Raw genomic sequence first — 15,269 nt, 5'->3', positions numbered from 1 at the left:
AGGGTCACATCTCCACCGACACAACCTAATCAAAACATTCTTCCCAATAATAGGTCTGCCCCCACAAGATTGGATTAAAAGAACATGGTGTTATTGAGGTACAAGACAGTTTCCCAGAGACTCTGTACTCTGCTGGTTTAGAGATAATACTTACTCCAGTCATTTATTTCTGTGTAAAAGAAAAGAAAATCCACCAAATGTATTGATATTTTAGTTTGCGAATGTTGTTGGAATGCAATATACCGAAAATGTAACGGCTTTTATTAAGGGGATTTTTTAAGTTACATGTTTACAGCTCTAAGGCCATAAAAATACCCAAACTAAGGCACCCAGACTCAAGTAAAGCCGATGACTGTCACATGGGAAAGCACATAGCGATGTCTTCTGGGCTCTGCATCTCCAAACATCTGTGTCTAAGCCTCTGACCTCTCTATCAGCACTCCAAGCATCTCCAAATGTCTATGCCTATGTCACTTCTGAACTTTCTCCAAATGTTTCCCTTTTTAAAGGACTCCAGGAAGCTAATCAATATCCACTTTTAATGGGCAGAGTAACATCCCTATCTAGTCAAAAGGTCACATCCACCACTGAGTGGATTACATCTCCATGGAAACAACCTAATCAGACGTTTCACCCATAATTGGGTGTGTCACATCTCCGGGGAAACAACCCAATCAAAGCATTTCTACACTAAACAATAGATCTGATCTATTGTCCTACCAGACTGAATCAGGATTGAAAGAAAATGGCTTTTCTGGGGTACATAACAGTTTCAAGCTAGTACAAGTGCATTAAACAAATCAAAGTCATTTTTATCTTCCCATTGAATCTGCAATTTGGGCAGAGTCTAGCAGCAACAACATCAGCCTTTAGAAAAGACCTAAAGGCTACGAACTGGAATCATCTGGAGTTTCACTTACTCACATGTCAGAAACCTTGCCGGGGAAGACGCAAGTAGCTGGAATGGCTGGGGTTTCTTAAGCTTCTCTACTACTCTCCCTAAAAGGTCACTCCAGCATGGTGGCTTCATAGTAGCAAGATTCTTTTGTGTCACTTAGTGCTCCAAAGACACAGGTCCTCAGAAAGAGAGAGCCAAAGTAAAAGCTGTAGTGCTTTTCATAGCCAAGCCTGAGAACCCAGATAGACTCACTTCTGCCAGAGCTACCCAGATTGAAAGAAAGGAACGTAGTCCTTGCTTCTTGATGGGACAGTATCAGTGTCATAGTATAAGAGGAGCAAGGTGGAATGGGGCATATTAATGGGACCATTTGGAGAAACACACTCTTCCAAAATACCCTTTGAAGGCAGGCTTCCACTGGGGTGCCACATGGTTCCACTGAATTAGAAGTTGACCTAACCTGATATATGACCATTTAAAGATCTTCCCATCAATGAACAAATGACCACCACGGGGGTCAGTAACAGAGCTTTGTAAAATCCTGAATAATTTGGCTTTTACACAATTGAAGAAAGGGTGATCTCCTGAGATGCTTCATTGTACTACCTATTTCACAGATATAATTGAATAGGAAAACTTGGCAATCCTACATAAACGTAATTTTCAAGAGTTCAACCACCTCAGGAATGACATTTGGGTCACTCCACCATGAAACAATCTAGATTGACTGAGGTGCAGATTGAAGGCAAAAGGATTGTAGCATGAATCATAGTAAAAGGAAGTAGAAAAAGTCAGCAAGATCCTTGTGAGAAATTGTAGAAGCCAGGACTATACCCTACTCCTGCATTTCCTTCACTTATTATGTCACAATATGTTTAGTTATATTTTTAATAATTTCTCTCTATTCATCAACCTTTCCATATATGATGTCTTGTACGTAGTATGTTAACTTAATAATGTTGTCAATAGTCACAGATAATATCATGGTGGATTTTGAATCACCCCTCTTTGGGGAGGAGATGAGAACATTTTTAGTTGTGTGAGAACTTGCTTCTATTAGGTGGAAGGAGGTTTTCTTTTGAAATGTAAATATGTAAAGACGGTGTGTATGGATGTTGGGTGGACAAAGATGAGGCCTGTGGTGGACTTTGGTCCATTTTTTTTACTATCCAGCCTCCAACCGTCCAGTTCCCCAGCCTCCTCTGGGGAATTCTTCTCTGTAGGAATCTGAGGAAAGAAAGAACCCCTTCCCAGTGTAGAAATCAAAGATGCTAATCATCCAAGTCCGAGTTTATCCTTAGCAATCATCTTCTGTGGTTGCAACTGAATGTCCCAAAGCAATCGTCAGTCTAAATGCTGCTCCTTTTATGGTAATTTTGTCTTTTTTTCTGGACATTCCTCTTAGATTTTAATTTTTTACCATTTTATTACAATGTGGCTTGATACATATACATGTATTGACAAATATACATATTTATCCTACTATTTATTTATCCTACTTGGGATGTTTATCCTACTTGCGATACTGTTTATCCTACTTGGGATTTGTTGTTTTGTTTTTTTTTTAATTCATGAATTGATTCAAGAAAATTGTCACCTTTTATATTTTTAAGTATTGCCTCTGCCCACTCTCCCCTCTCTTGCAGTGGCTCATATTTAAAACTTCTCATTCTATCATCTCTGCCTTTTAACCTCTTTTCTGTATTTTACGTTGTTATAGCTCTATATATTTCATTATGTATAATTTATTTTGAGCTATCTCCCAAATTTTTCTTCAGTTCTATCTAATTTGCTATTAACCTGTCATTGAGTTCTTGGTTCTATTTTCAAGTCTGTGTCACTGTTTACATTTTCCTATACTTGAAGTTATTGTCAAGCTTTATTTTTTACATCTAAGCATAGAAAACATTATTTTCCAGTCTGTGACAGATAATTCCTCTATCTGGAATCTTTGGGGGCTTGTTACTTTGTTGTTTCTGCAGGTTATTATTTTTCTTTCTTAGTATAGCTGGATTTTTTTTTTACTGTGATATCAGTCCATTGGTATTGCATTTTTAGAAATAACATGAGACCTAGGATAAGATACTTCAAAGCTGTTTGATTTTTTTTTTTCCTGCTAGGTACCAACTAGAATTACAGTTCAAAATTAGCTTAATTGAAGTTCAAGGTTGAATTCTATTTGTAATGAAAACAAGGACTGCAAGTCAAGGGCTGTTTTATTATTGGTTCTGTTACCTTGTGTATAGAGCTCTTTGAAATCCCAGCTTAATGTATATGTGTTTACAGCTAAGGAAAATTATCTGACTCCCCACCATAAGTGCCCTGTAATTGACTCCCAGTTTCCCTTGTTGTCAAAACTACAGCTCTGTTCTTTTACACTGGTACATGTTCTCAAGGCAAAGTAGCTTTGAGTGGACAGCTTTTTTTCTCTCTGAATTCTCGCTTTCTCCAGTAATTTCTCCCTATCTGATAAGCTTTTACAGTGCATTAATTAGATGCTTTTTCATTTTGCAACTCCATTTTAGGGCTTGTTCTAGGAGGGTTTGTCCAAAGGACTGAGTCACCCTTTTCCACTTTTTAACTCTATTATTTTATATTATATATAATTGATTGTACTGTAATATCATCTGTATTTTTCTTTCAAAGTCCTGTGTGAGTGGAACAAAATTTTGAGTAGAAACTATTTTTTAATCAAGTCAAAGAAAAGAGATATTTGAAAAGATAAAGCAATTAATCCACAATTAAAAATGTGGATTCAGGCGTTCAAGCCAATCACATCTAGGTCTAAGCAGCATTACAACATCAGCATTTATTTATATAGGTGCATGTGGGCAATGGGAAAAAGACTAAAAAATGCACACTGAAATATTAATAGGGGTTTTCTCTGGGTTTTGGATTAAGGGAGATAATAGTTTTCCCATAATTTAATATTATAAACATGATCAGGAAAAATAAAATATCATTTTAATAAGAAATTCAGTTATTGCAATTGGTGAAACAACATTAAAGATATAAAGAAAATATCCCATACACATATAGATGATAGATATCCCTTTTTAGTTTATGGGGTATTGGAGAGGCTAGGAGGAAGTACCTGAAACTGTAGAGCTGTGTTCCAGTAGCCTTGTTTCTTGAAGATGATTGTATAATGATATAGCTTTTATAATCTGACTGTATGATTATGAAAACCCTGTGTCTGATGCTCCTTTTATGTAGAGTATGGACAGATGAGTAAAAAATACGGGTGAAAAATAAGCAAATATAAATTGGGTAGATGGAAATACTAGTGGTCAATGAGAGGGAGGGGTAAAGGGTATGGTATATATGGATTTTTAATTTTTTTTCTTTTTTATTTCTTTTTTTGTAGTGATGTAAATGTTAAAAAAGATGATAATAGTGATGAATACACAACTATGTGATGATATTGTGAGCCATTGATTGTACACCATGTATAGAATGTTTGTATGTTAAGAATGTTTGTATGTTTATATGTTAAGATTTATCAATAAAAATATTTTTTAAAAAGGAAACATTCCATACACATATAGATGAGAGGTAGCAACATAGAAATGATAGATGAATGACTGATTGATAGAAGATGGATTATAGATAGATAGATAGATAGATAGATAGATAGATAGATAGATAGGTAGATAGATAGATGATAGAGATGGATGGATAGATAGATGATAGTGTATTAGTTTGTTAATGTTGCTGGAATGCAATATATCAGAAATAGATTGGCTTTTATAAAGGACATTCATTAAGTCACAAGTTTACAGTTCTAAGGCCATAAAAATGTCCAAACTAAGGCATCCAGAAAAAGATATCTTGACCCAAGAAAGGGCCAATGACATTTGGAGTTTCTCTGTCAACTGGGAAGGCACATAGCGACATCTGCTAGCTTTCTCTCCTGGCTTATTTCAAATGGCTTCTCCAGGGGCATTTTCTTTTTTCATTTCTAAACATCTCTCTGTGTCCGCTCTGAAGGTTTTTCCAAAATGGTTTCCTCTTAAGAGATTCTAGTAAGCCACCTACTTTGAATGGGTGGAGACATATCTCATGGAAACCACCTAATCCAAATGTCCCACTCACAATTGGGTGGGTCACATCTCCATGGAGACAACTTAATCAAAAAGATCCCACCCAAACAATATTGAATCAGGATTAAAGAACATGGCGTTTCTGAGGTGTACAACAGTTTCAAACCAGCACAGATATAGATAAGTGCATAGGTAGTAGGTAGATAGGTAGAGAGAGAGAAAGACTGATAGATTGATAGACACAGATAGAAAGACAGGAAATTTGGGCAACTTTGAATGTATACTTTCATAAGGAATTTTGAGGAAAACTGATTTTCCCATCTATTCTGAGTTCAGGGTAATTCATAATATACTTTGTTCATTAATACACATTTATTGATCATTTAGTGGGTAGTATGGAAATACCTATATGTAATTGTGGCTGAAAAAAATTTATTCTGATCCCTCCCTGAGTAATCAGTCAATACTGTAACCTTGGATTTGGGAGGTTTTTTTTTCACTAGTAATAGTCATGAATTGTACTATAAAAACTATGAAAGACTTTGTATATTTAGTCAGTGATATTCTTGTGCCAATTGATTTCAAATTTACATATTTTGGTGCATGACTGCCCTTCACCAAAAATATTAATGCTTTCCATAATTTGTTGAAACCTGCTTTCATTTTAAAAACCTAATTGAAAGTACTTTCTCAGAAATCCAAGTTTATTTTTCCTTGGAACCATATTAAAATAAGCTATAAAAGGTAGTCCAAATTTTCCTCTGACACAACTTAGGATATTTCAAAGAGACAATTTCTGCCAAAATGGAGAAGGACTTTCCAGGCCAACCAAGAGAAATGAGGCAATGTGCTCAAAGGCCAATTTTATCATTTTCAAAAGCTTCCAACCCTGAACAAGAACTGAAGTTTCCTGTCACCAGCAGTGCCCCTTGGCATCTAATGGGTGATGAGGTTATGGTGTGTAGCAGAGTGATAAAAATGTGTACCCATAATACCAAAACTTACAGGAGTTCAGGGAAGAATTAGGTCCAATCCTCAATTTCTCCACTCCTCTCAAAGTAAGCAAAAGGCAAATATCCTAAAATCTGTATTTTAACCAACTTTATTGAGATTTATATTTTCAACAAAATGCACCCATTTTAAGTGTAAATTTCAAAAAGTTTAGACCAATGTATGCATATGTGTATCCTCACGACGAACACGATGTAGAACATATCTAGCAACACAAAAAGTTTTCCACAACATTTTGCAGTCAATATCCCCAACCTAGCCCCAGGCAAGCAAATAGTATGCTTTCTGATACTAAAGATTAGATTTCAAATCCAAATTTAAATAATGGATGGAAAAGAAGTAATTATAGAAAGCCAGTTCTATGAAGGATAATGGAAATTTGTCAGCACTCAACTAAAAAACCAAACCTGACATCCTAAAAACAAAAAACCTTCATAAACATATCAAGCTGAATATGCCCTGTGCTACCAAGTAGGTTCAGTAGAAACTGTTAAGCTGCATACTCTTTATTACTAGTCCATTCAAAATATGTATAGAATTTAACAGTAGACCTAGAGACTTTTATAGCAATTTGGCATTATTATGTTATCAATTGCTGATCATTTTTCTTAGAAATTCAATTTTGCTGGATTTTAAAAAATTATTGGTTGGCAACAGGTTAGAAATTTTTAAAGAGTAAAAAACTGGTACTTCAACACAGACCATTGGGGAAGCAGAGCTCGTTTGCACTCTCTGTCTCTCCTCACCTCCAACAGTTTGGTTTCCTTCTTCTGTTCTTTGAGTAATGGTTTTTAAAAGATGTGCACTGAAAGGGAAGCAAGAAATGTATAGCATCTGTCAAGATTTTTTAAAAATATATAAGTAGAGGAAGAAATCTCCAGTTACTCATCTAGGCTTAGACCAAACCAAGTGTCCAAGCAAGGAAAAAAGTCACTCATAAAAAAAAGACTGAGGAAATTACTGCTGCCCCTGAGTTGATTTAAGCTAATGGTGCAAGTGGCCATTAGTTTGACAAATGGTGATGGTCCCTTCTGATGAATCATTTGGTGAAAACATCCCAGATGCTTCCATCCTGCAAAAGACTCAGAGGAGGTATAAAAAGTATTTTATTTTTAAACTTATAGGTTGTTGGAGCATTGAGGTAAAAGCAATATAATGGGATATTCTTTAGCAATGATAACTAAGAAATTATTCTTAAGACATCTGATATGTTCTGTCCTGTACAATGATTTGCTACTAATAATATTGGCAAGCACATTATATGCCAGGCGTCATTCTAAGTGCCTCCCATGTATTTACTAATTTTGTCTTCATAGCAACCGTATAAGGTAGCCACTATTATCCCCATTTTACAGATTAACAAACTGGGTAAAAGAGATTGAATGACTTGCCCAAGGTCATACAGCTAGTAATTGCCAGGCTGGGATTTAAGCCTAAGTGGTGTGATTCCCAAATCTGTGCGACTAACCTCTGCAATTACTGTCTCTGTGCTGGTGAGATGGTGACCCCTCCTTGTGGAACCATTAAATGAGGAAGCAGAAAAGAATGAATTGTATCAGTCATCTGTCCAAGGTATTTTCCTGCTTGTCATATCATTTCTTACATTAAGACAATGAGCATTCACTTCTTTTTCTTTCCAGGGGTGCTTTCCAAGTGGTCTTTTGCTGATCACACTGGAATTGTATAACGTCATGACCGTCAGCTGAAAAAATAGAGAAAATGGAAGCCATCAGCAAATTGTTGTTTAATTAATGAGGTTAAACATCTATTTCTTTTTCCTTCTAAAAATAACCATTTTGAGTGCTATTAAGTCAAAGAAGTCTATTTTGAGCATTAATAATGGCATAAATTCTGTTCCACAAATGAATGTTAATATCAGACTACTGATAATATGTTTCATTTCTGATGGAGTAAGGTTCCAGTCCAATGATTGAGTTTCTTCTCTTGCTTTATGATCTCTCTGGCTCCAAATCACCATGCATTCTCTAAACATTTGGAGAACATTCTGGTTTATGTTTCACAAAATTGGTATAAAACTACTCTGAATTATGGTTATATCACAGAAATTATTACTTGTTTTTTTTTAATTAGAACTATTTTTAGTGATTGAAAACATTTAGAGAATTTAAGCATTATTTTTCTACATATTTCCACTAAAATAGAACTGATTACTTCTGCAATGGATGTAAATGAGATTTTAGCTATTACTAGCATCTAGGGGTGCATGCATTTTCAATCAATTCAAAAAATATTATTAAAAATATAATTCAGATATCTCAGCACTAAAGTTTTCCATAATGACAAATTCCTCCCATATAGACTCCTAATTTCCCCCAAAGTTTAAAGCAGTCATTTAATTTTTAAAAGTATTAAACTTTGTATCATGGGGTTTGCTCCTATGAAACTTATTCCTGTAAAGGATAGGCTAAGCCTACTTAAAATTAGGCCTAAGAGACTAATTTTAAGTTACTCCCAGGCCTAAGTTACTCCCAGAAAAACCTCTTTTGTTGCTCAGATGTGACCTCTTTCTCTAAGCCAACTCAGCAGGTAAACTCATTGCCCTCCCCCACTCACCGTGGGACATGACTCCCAGGGGTGTAAATCTCCCTGGCAATGTGGGACAGAAATTCCAGGATGAGCCAGGACCCAGCATCAAGGGATTGAGAAAGCCTTCTTAACAAAAGGGGGAAGAGAAAAATGAGACAAAATAAAGTTTTGGTGGCTGAGAGATTTCAAACAGAGGCAAGAGTTTATCCTGGAGGTTATTCTTATGCATTATATAGATATCCCTTTTCAGTTTATGGTGCAGTGGAGTGGCTGGAGGGAAGTACCTGAAACTATTGAGCTGTGTTCCAGTAGCCTTGATTCTTGAAGATGATTGTGTAAAGATAAAACTTTTACAGTGTGACTATGGGATTGGGAAATCTTTGTATATATTGCTCCTTTTCTCCAGGATGTGGACAGATGAGTAAAAAAAATATGAATAAAGAATAAATAAATAATAGGGGGGACAAAGTATAAAATAAATTGGGTAGATGGAAATACTAGGTCAATGAGAGGGAGGGGTAAGGGGTATGGTATATATGAGGTCTTTTTTTCTTTTTGTTTCTTTTTCTGGAGTGATGCAAATGTTCTAAAAATGATCAGTGATGAATACACAACTATGTGATGATACTGTGAGCCACTGATTGCACACCATGTATGGAATGTATGTGTGTGAAGATTTATCAATAAAAATATTTTTAAAAAACATTATATCAGATCTGTCTGAGGCTGATGCACAAGATTATATATATATAAGTGCTTTTATATTCATCACAAAAATAATGCAGATGCAAATTTTAAATTAGAAAGGAAGTAAATTTGGGGATTAAGAAAAAAGATAACTCTGAAGTACCGATCTATTTCATTTGACGAGTATTACTAGACATGGTCCAAACTCTATAGTAAAATTGTATTTTTGTTTTCAAAGAAGAATTTTCTATTTAAATTACAGTCAAGGATAAAATGCAAATTTCAAAACATTTATATCCGAGGGCATGATACACATCCTTGAAAAGACATCAGAGGATGTTTGTGCACCAGATTAGTGACAAATAAGTCCCGTACATATCTTCATCCTCTGACAGCTGAAGGTTTCCAGTTCATCAGCTGAGCTCCTCAGACCTTGCCAGAGAGCAATTTCTTCCATATTGCGCAGAACTGGTTTCTGAAAACAGGGGCGGTTAAAATATTAGAACTGATGTGAGAGATGTCACAAGCAGTTTGAAATATCACTTATGCTACTCTATCTCTAAGATGGTTTCTTATAGAAATGACAAAAGCTGTTTTTCTCTCATTGCATTTACCACTGAGCACAAAAGTATTAAGATGTTTCACCATTTGTTAAAGAGTCAATCGATCATCCTTTTTCCTCAGATAAATTTCCTTGTCCTCACATTTACCTCTGGTGCTTATTGACTGGATACTATATGTCAGTTACTCTGCTAGGTTAGTGTAGATAGAATGGCAAACAAGCCATGATTCCTGCCTCCAAGGATTTGCCGGTCACTGAAGAGACAGAAAGGGGAAATTTCAATATGTTTTAGTGAATGAATAAAAGGAAACAAATATATAATGCATTTAACTGCATCAGGGTGAAAGTGGGGAAGGGACCTAGACAAGAAGGCCTAGACCTGAAGGATATGTAGGAATTAGCCAGAAGGAAAGCCAGGAATGTTGCTCCCAGGAAGAGAAAATAATAGTGCAAAGCCTTTGAGTTAGGAGACAGCAAGGCTCAGCGTTTGCTGATTGTCAAGAATAAGAGAGTTTAAATAAATATTCATAGCCATCTGCCTTTGGGATAGTGCATGATTTTAGAATTCTTTGAAGGTGATGCAGGTTTTGACCTCAAGCAATTGCCCCAATTAAAAAGAGGCAAGAGAAATAAGAACATTTAAGTGCTCTAATCTTTCCTAAGGTGAAAGCCCACACAGGAAGAGATGATGTAGAGCCTAAAAGGCACTAGCTACCTTTTGTTCACATTCTCCAAAGCAGACTGTATGTGACATTAAGCCAGAAATTTCATACATTAGAAAAGTTACCAGATCAAAACACCCCTTAGAACCACATTAGAAAGGACCCCATCACATACCTTTGACCACTAGCATAGAGTAAAACTCTAAGACGGAGATCCCTAAATTCATGTTCCTAGTTTAGAAGATATGAAAATTACCCTTCAACACATGGACCCTTATTCCACTGGGAGATTAAAGACTAAGGATTCTTAAGCATCTCTCAGAAACAAGCTTTTTCAAATCAAAAGGATGACTGCATCACTTTGGCAGTTTTCACCCAAGATCTATGAAACCAAATTTAGATCATCAGGGCCACAGATTGTCAAGATTTAAAAATGCATTAGTGCTTTTGTTCCTTAGTTTCCTAGCTACTGTCTTCCCCCCTTTTATGGTTTAAAGGCCAGGATTGTTTTAAAATGTTATTTTTTAACCGTGATACTTATCATATTTCTATCCTTAATTTGCCTTCTGCATCTTGCTGTTCTTGAAAAGAATCCAATATCGGGCCGCAATATTTTCTTTATTAGGCTAAAACGTATACATACATTTAAGCTCGCAGTCAAGTTCGAGCATAATTTCTTCTATTTGCCTACCAAATCCTTTTGGTACTAATCTTTTTTTTTAATGAAACATTTCATTTCATCAATAATTGATCTCTGCCTTTAACTGATATCTATATGTCAAACAGTACAACAGACCAAGTAACCAATAATCTAAATCCCTCTATGACATCACACCTAGGAAGGGAAATTTCTCCCACTGTATTAGTTAGGGTTCTGTAGAGAAACAGAATCAATAGGGAACACTCACAAATATAAAATTTATAAAAGTGTCTCACGTGACCGTGGGAATGCAGAGTCCAAAATCCGCAGGGCAGGCTGTGAAGCCGACGACTCTGATGGAGGGTCTGGACAAACTCCAAAGGAGAGGCTTGCCAGCTGAAGCAGGAGTAGAACCTCTCTCTTCTGAATCCTCCCTAAAAGTCTTCCTGTGATTAGATTAAGCATCACTCATTGCAGAAGACACTCCCCTTTGGCTGATTACAAATGGAATCAGCTGTGGATGCAGCTGACCTGATCATGATCTAATTCTATGAAATGTCCTCATTGCAACAGACAGGCCAGCACTTGCCCAACCAGACAAACAGGTACCACCACTTGGCCAAGTTGACACATGAACCTGACCATGACACCCACCATCAAAATTATACATTGGAACCTCCTATACATTTGTAGGAGCTAGCCTCTGTAACCAGACTTACACAGAGATAAGGCTTAGAAAAAGAACACAGAACAGAAGCTGTTTATTTATTACTGATGTCACATTTACAGACCTTACAAAGACCCAGAAGGTGGGTCTTCTGATTCCTTAACAATTCTAATGCTTTATTTGATGATGTATCCAATTTATATTCACCCATGTGACACACAACCACTTCTGAATGACACCAACACTTAAAATGTAGTAACTCTGTAAGGATATTTTGGCCAAAAACATTACTGGAGAGCCCCCTACTACTGGTATTGAATCTGTAACTCAAAAATATGTTGACTATCACCACTAGATGGGAATGTGTTATCCTCGCAAGCCAGTGCCTGTCTTTTCACAGCTCTTGATATCATTCAAGGGCCATGTTAGCGCAGTATATCTCCCTCACAGAAAAATCACAAGACAACTTTATTTAATAAGTCAAGATACTGGATATGGTGCTCAAATATGAAACCTTATTTAGTCAAGGTAAATTCTGAAAAACTTTCTTCTGTCCTCAAATTTCTATATAACTTGCTTTATAAGAGGCATGGAATATGGATAATATCCTGACATTATTCATGTTATGTTTTAGGGGTTGGTAGGGGAGCTATATAATATCAATAAGGCCATAAAATTTCTTAGCTAAGAAGGTCATAATATTGGACAGGTGATGTTTCAAAACAGCAGCCCTAAATGTACTATTGACCTCTTGAGACGGTACACATGCCTTTTTTAGAAGAAGATTTTACATACATGCCTGCAGACCTTTCTGAGATCTTTAATGCTACTAAGAAAATCCAGAAAACAATGCAAAAAGTTATTAAATTAGGGAATCTGGCTAATATTCCTTTATCTGGTTCTATAGACTCTTCAGATCTGTGATTTGAGAACTCTTGGCTACTAGCTTAGAAATGAACTACAAGTTCAGATCACAATCTTTCTCTAAGTACTTTTCCTGGGTTGTAGTATTCAGATACGTAATACTATTGAGGATGCCCATATCCAGTCAAATAATACAATAAATTATTATCCAACAAAAAAAGCAGAAAAACCTTACATAGATGTCCATTAAAACCACCACAAATAAACAAACCATCATGAATATTCAAATAGCAATATAAATCTGGATTTATTATGCATCTAGATGATAATCTGTACTGCAACTGGGGTTGAGAAAGGACAAGCAGGGAAGAGGCTGGTGTCTGGCAACTGAGACCAATTGTGTCAACATGCCCTAGATAAGACTATAGCACTCATGTCAACATGACTTAGTTAGGAAACATTTTTCCAATAAAGATAAGGCTGTAAGTAATCCATAATTTTGCTGTTTGCTTTAGGAAATTTCTACAGGTCGGTTTATCAAAGATATTCTGCTCCCCTGCACAAAAGCTTGCTTCTTCAGCAACAGTTTCTTTAAAAATACTTATTTCAGGTACTTGTTTTATTGTATCTATCAATCCTAAACTATTATATTACAGTATAGCCTAATCCCAATCAGTTTTCAGCTTTAAATAGCATGACTACACACCCCAGTGGTCTCTATATATTGTACTTTTGAAATCTTCCTTTTAAGACAATGCTAAGACTTCATATAGGTGTTATTTTTCCTAACTAAAGTAAGTTTGAATAAACTTAGTTTTGTTTATTAACAAGATATCTGTTGATATTTTCCAAGTCCGATAAATATATTAACCCTCATAGAAAATTAGGAGTGTAATGGAAGCAGAGGCAGCATGTAGATAAGGGGACTTGCTGGTATACTTCACTGATCAAATACATATTTGAGTGAAATTAACAAGAATCTGGTTCAAATTATCATGATAGTTTTTAAAGGGTAACTTTTGGAGAAACTGAAATATTTCAGGGAAAATTAATAATATAGTAAGTTTTACAATGTAACATCCTGAAGTTTGACAATGTAAGTTTTATAATGTAATATCCGGCTGATAAATTTTCACTTATATATTTTTTCCTTTCTTTCTTGACTTTTGACTGCTCAAACATAACTTTGGAAATCCAGAGTATAAAGCAATATTAAAAACTTTTATTTATATGAGTTTAGCCAGATAGACATACAAAGTGTGATTAAATGTGTCTACGAGAATATCAGCCTACAACTTGAGTGGCTTCCATATGGATGCCAATCGCAAACTAAAGATTGTTAACAGTTTTTATTATAGAAAAATTATGTTGAAATATCATAGTTCAAAAACACAAGATTAAAAAGAAGTGGGACTCAGGAGTCATTTTGGGAATGGATGAAGACTGAGCGGTTGCAGTTCTTCACATAGAATCTGGAAAGGAGGGATTCAGATTCGAATCCTTCTCCCTCCCACCTCCTGGTTTCAAATCACTTGAAATATGTACGTGAGTGCAACTTTGCTTGAGTGAGATTTTTTTTTATCTTCAGCTACATTTTCAGCTGTGTGATGAACCTTATCATCAAACACCATGGCCAGCAATCACCCAACAAGACAGATGCCCACTCCATGAACTCCCATGTATTCACTGGGAGTCTCAGTACCCTGGTGGTGGAGAAGTCTGATGTGGAGGCAATCTTCTCAAAGAACAGCAACACTGTGGGTTGCTCTGTTTGTAAAGGCTTTGACCTTGAGCCACATGTTAAGGAGAGAAATGCCCGGGCTGCTGTAGCAGGAGAGGACGGCAGAAGGATTGCTGGCCAGGTTTTAGGTACTGCAGAGCCAAAAGTGAGACGGGGAAAAGCAGGTGTGAAACAATCCACAGCAGCGATGTCAGGCTCTTCTTTTGAGTTGGACTATGACTTTCATGGGATTACTATACCCAGCACGGGTCCGCCTCCTCCCCTTATCGCTCAGGCTGTAGTGCCCTCAAGGTGCAGCGTGTATCGGGAAACATATCACAAAGAAGCAAAAGTGGTTTCAATGCCAAGAGTGGACAGCGGGGGTCTTCTTCTAAGTCTGGAAAGTTGAAAGGAGATGCCCTTCAGACCATTAAGAAGGAATTGACCCAGATAAACCAAAAAGTGGATTCTCTACTGGAAAAATCTGTAAAGGAACAGAGCAAAGAAGGAGTCGAAATGGAGAATGAGAGGTCAGAAGAGGAGCAGAGCAGCAGCTCCCTGGAGAAAGGTGAGACTAACGTGAAGATGGACTCTGAGGGGGGCGCAGATGACTCTGCTTGGGAGGGAGATCTACCAGATGAGGACGATAATGAAGATAGGGAATGACAAACTGGAGTTGATCAAGGATGATGAAAATGAGGCAGAGGAAGGAGAGGATGACAGAGACAGCATGTCACGGTGAGGATGACTCTTGAGCACACAGTTGCACTTAGAAATCTTATCCCATTATTACCTTACCTAGGCACTTGTCTAAGATCAGATTTTGTACCAGATCCTCTCCCCTAGTATCTTTAGCACATAATCACTGTTCTCCCCATCCTTTTCCTGCCCATTAATGTTCATTAATTCATATTGCCCTGCACCTAGTCCCATTGTCACTTCCTTTGACTCTCCTAGTAGTTAAGTCT

The 15,269-nt window shown here is 36.5% G+C and overlaps 1 pseudogene; it reads left to right on the top strand.

Moving 5' to 3' along the window:
* The first annotated feature begins 14,195 nt into the window (after positions 1-14,195).
* On the top strand, positions 14,196-15,056 carry LOC143686782 (heterogeneous nuclear ribonucleoprotein C pseudogene; annotated as a pseudogene).
* The last annotated feature ends 213 nt before the right edge of the window (positions 15,057-15,269 follow it).

Source organism: Tamandua tetradactyla, chromosome 6 (genome assembly GCF_023851605.1).
Source record: "Tamandua tetradactyla isolate mTamTet1 chromosome 6, mTamTet1.pri, whole genome shotgun sequence".
Lineage (NCBI taxonomy): Eukaryota > Metazoa > Chordata > Mammalia > Pilosa > Myrmecophagidae > Tamandua > Tamandua tetradactyla.
Note: the sequence above shows the minus strand (reverse complement) of the source record. Positions and strands in the feature narration are given on the sequence as shown.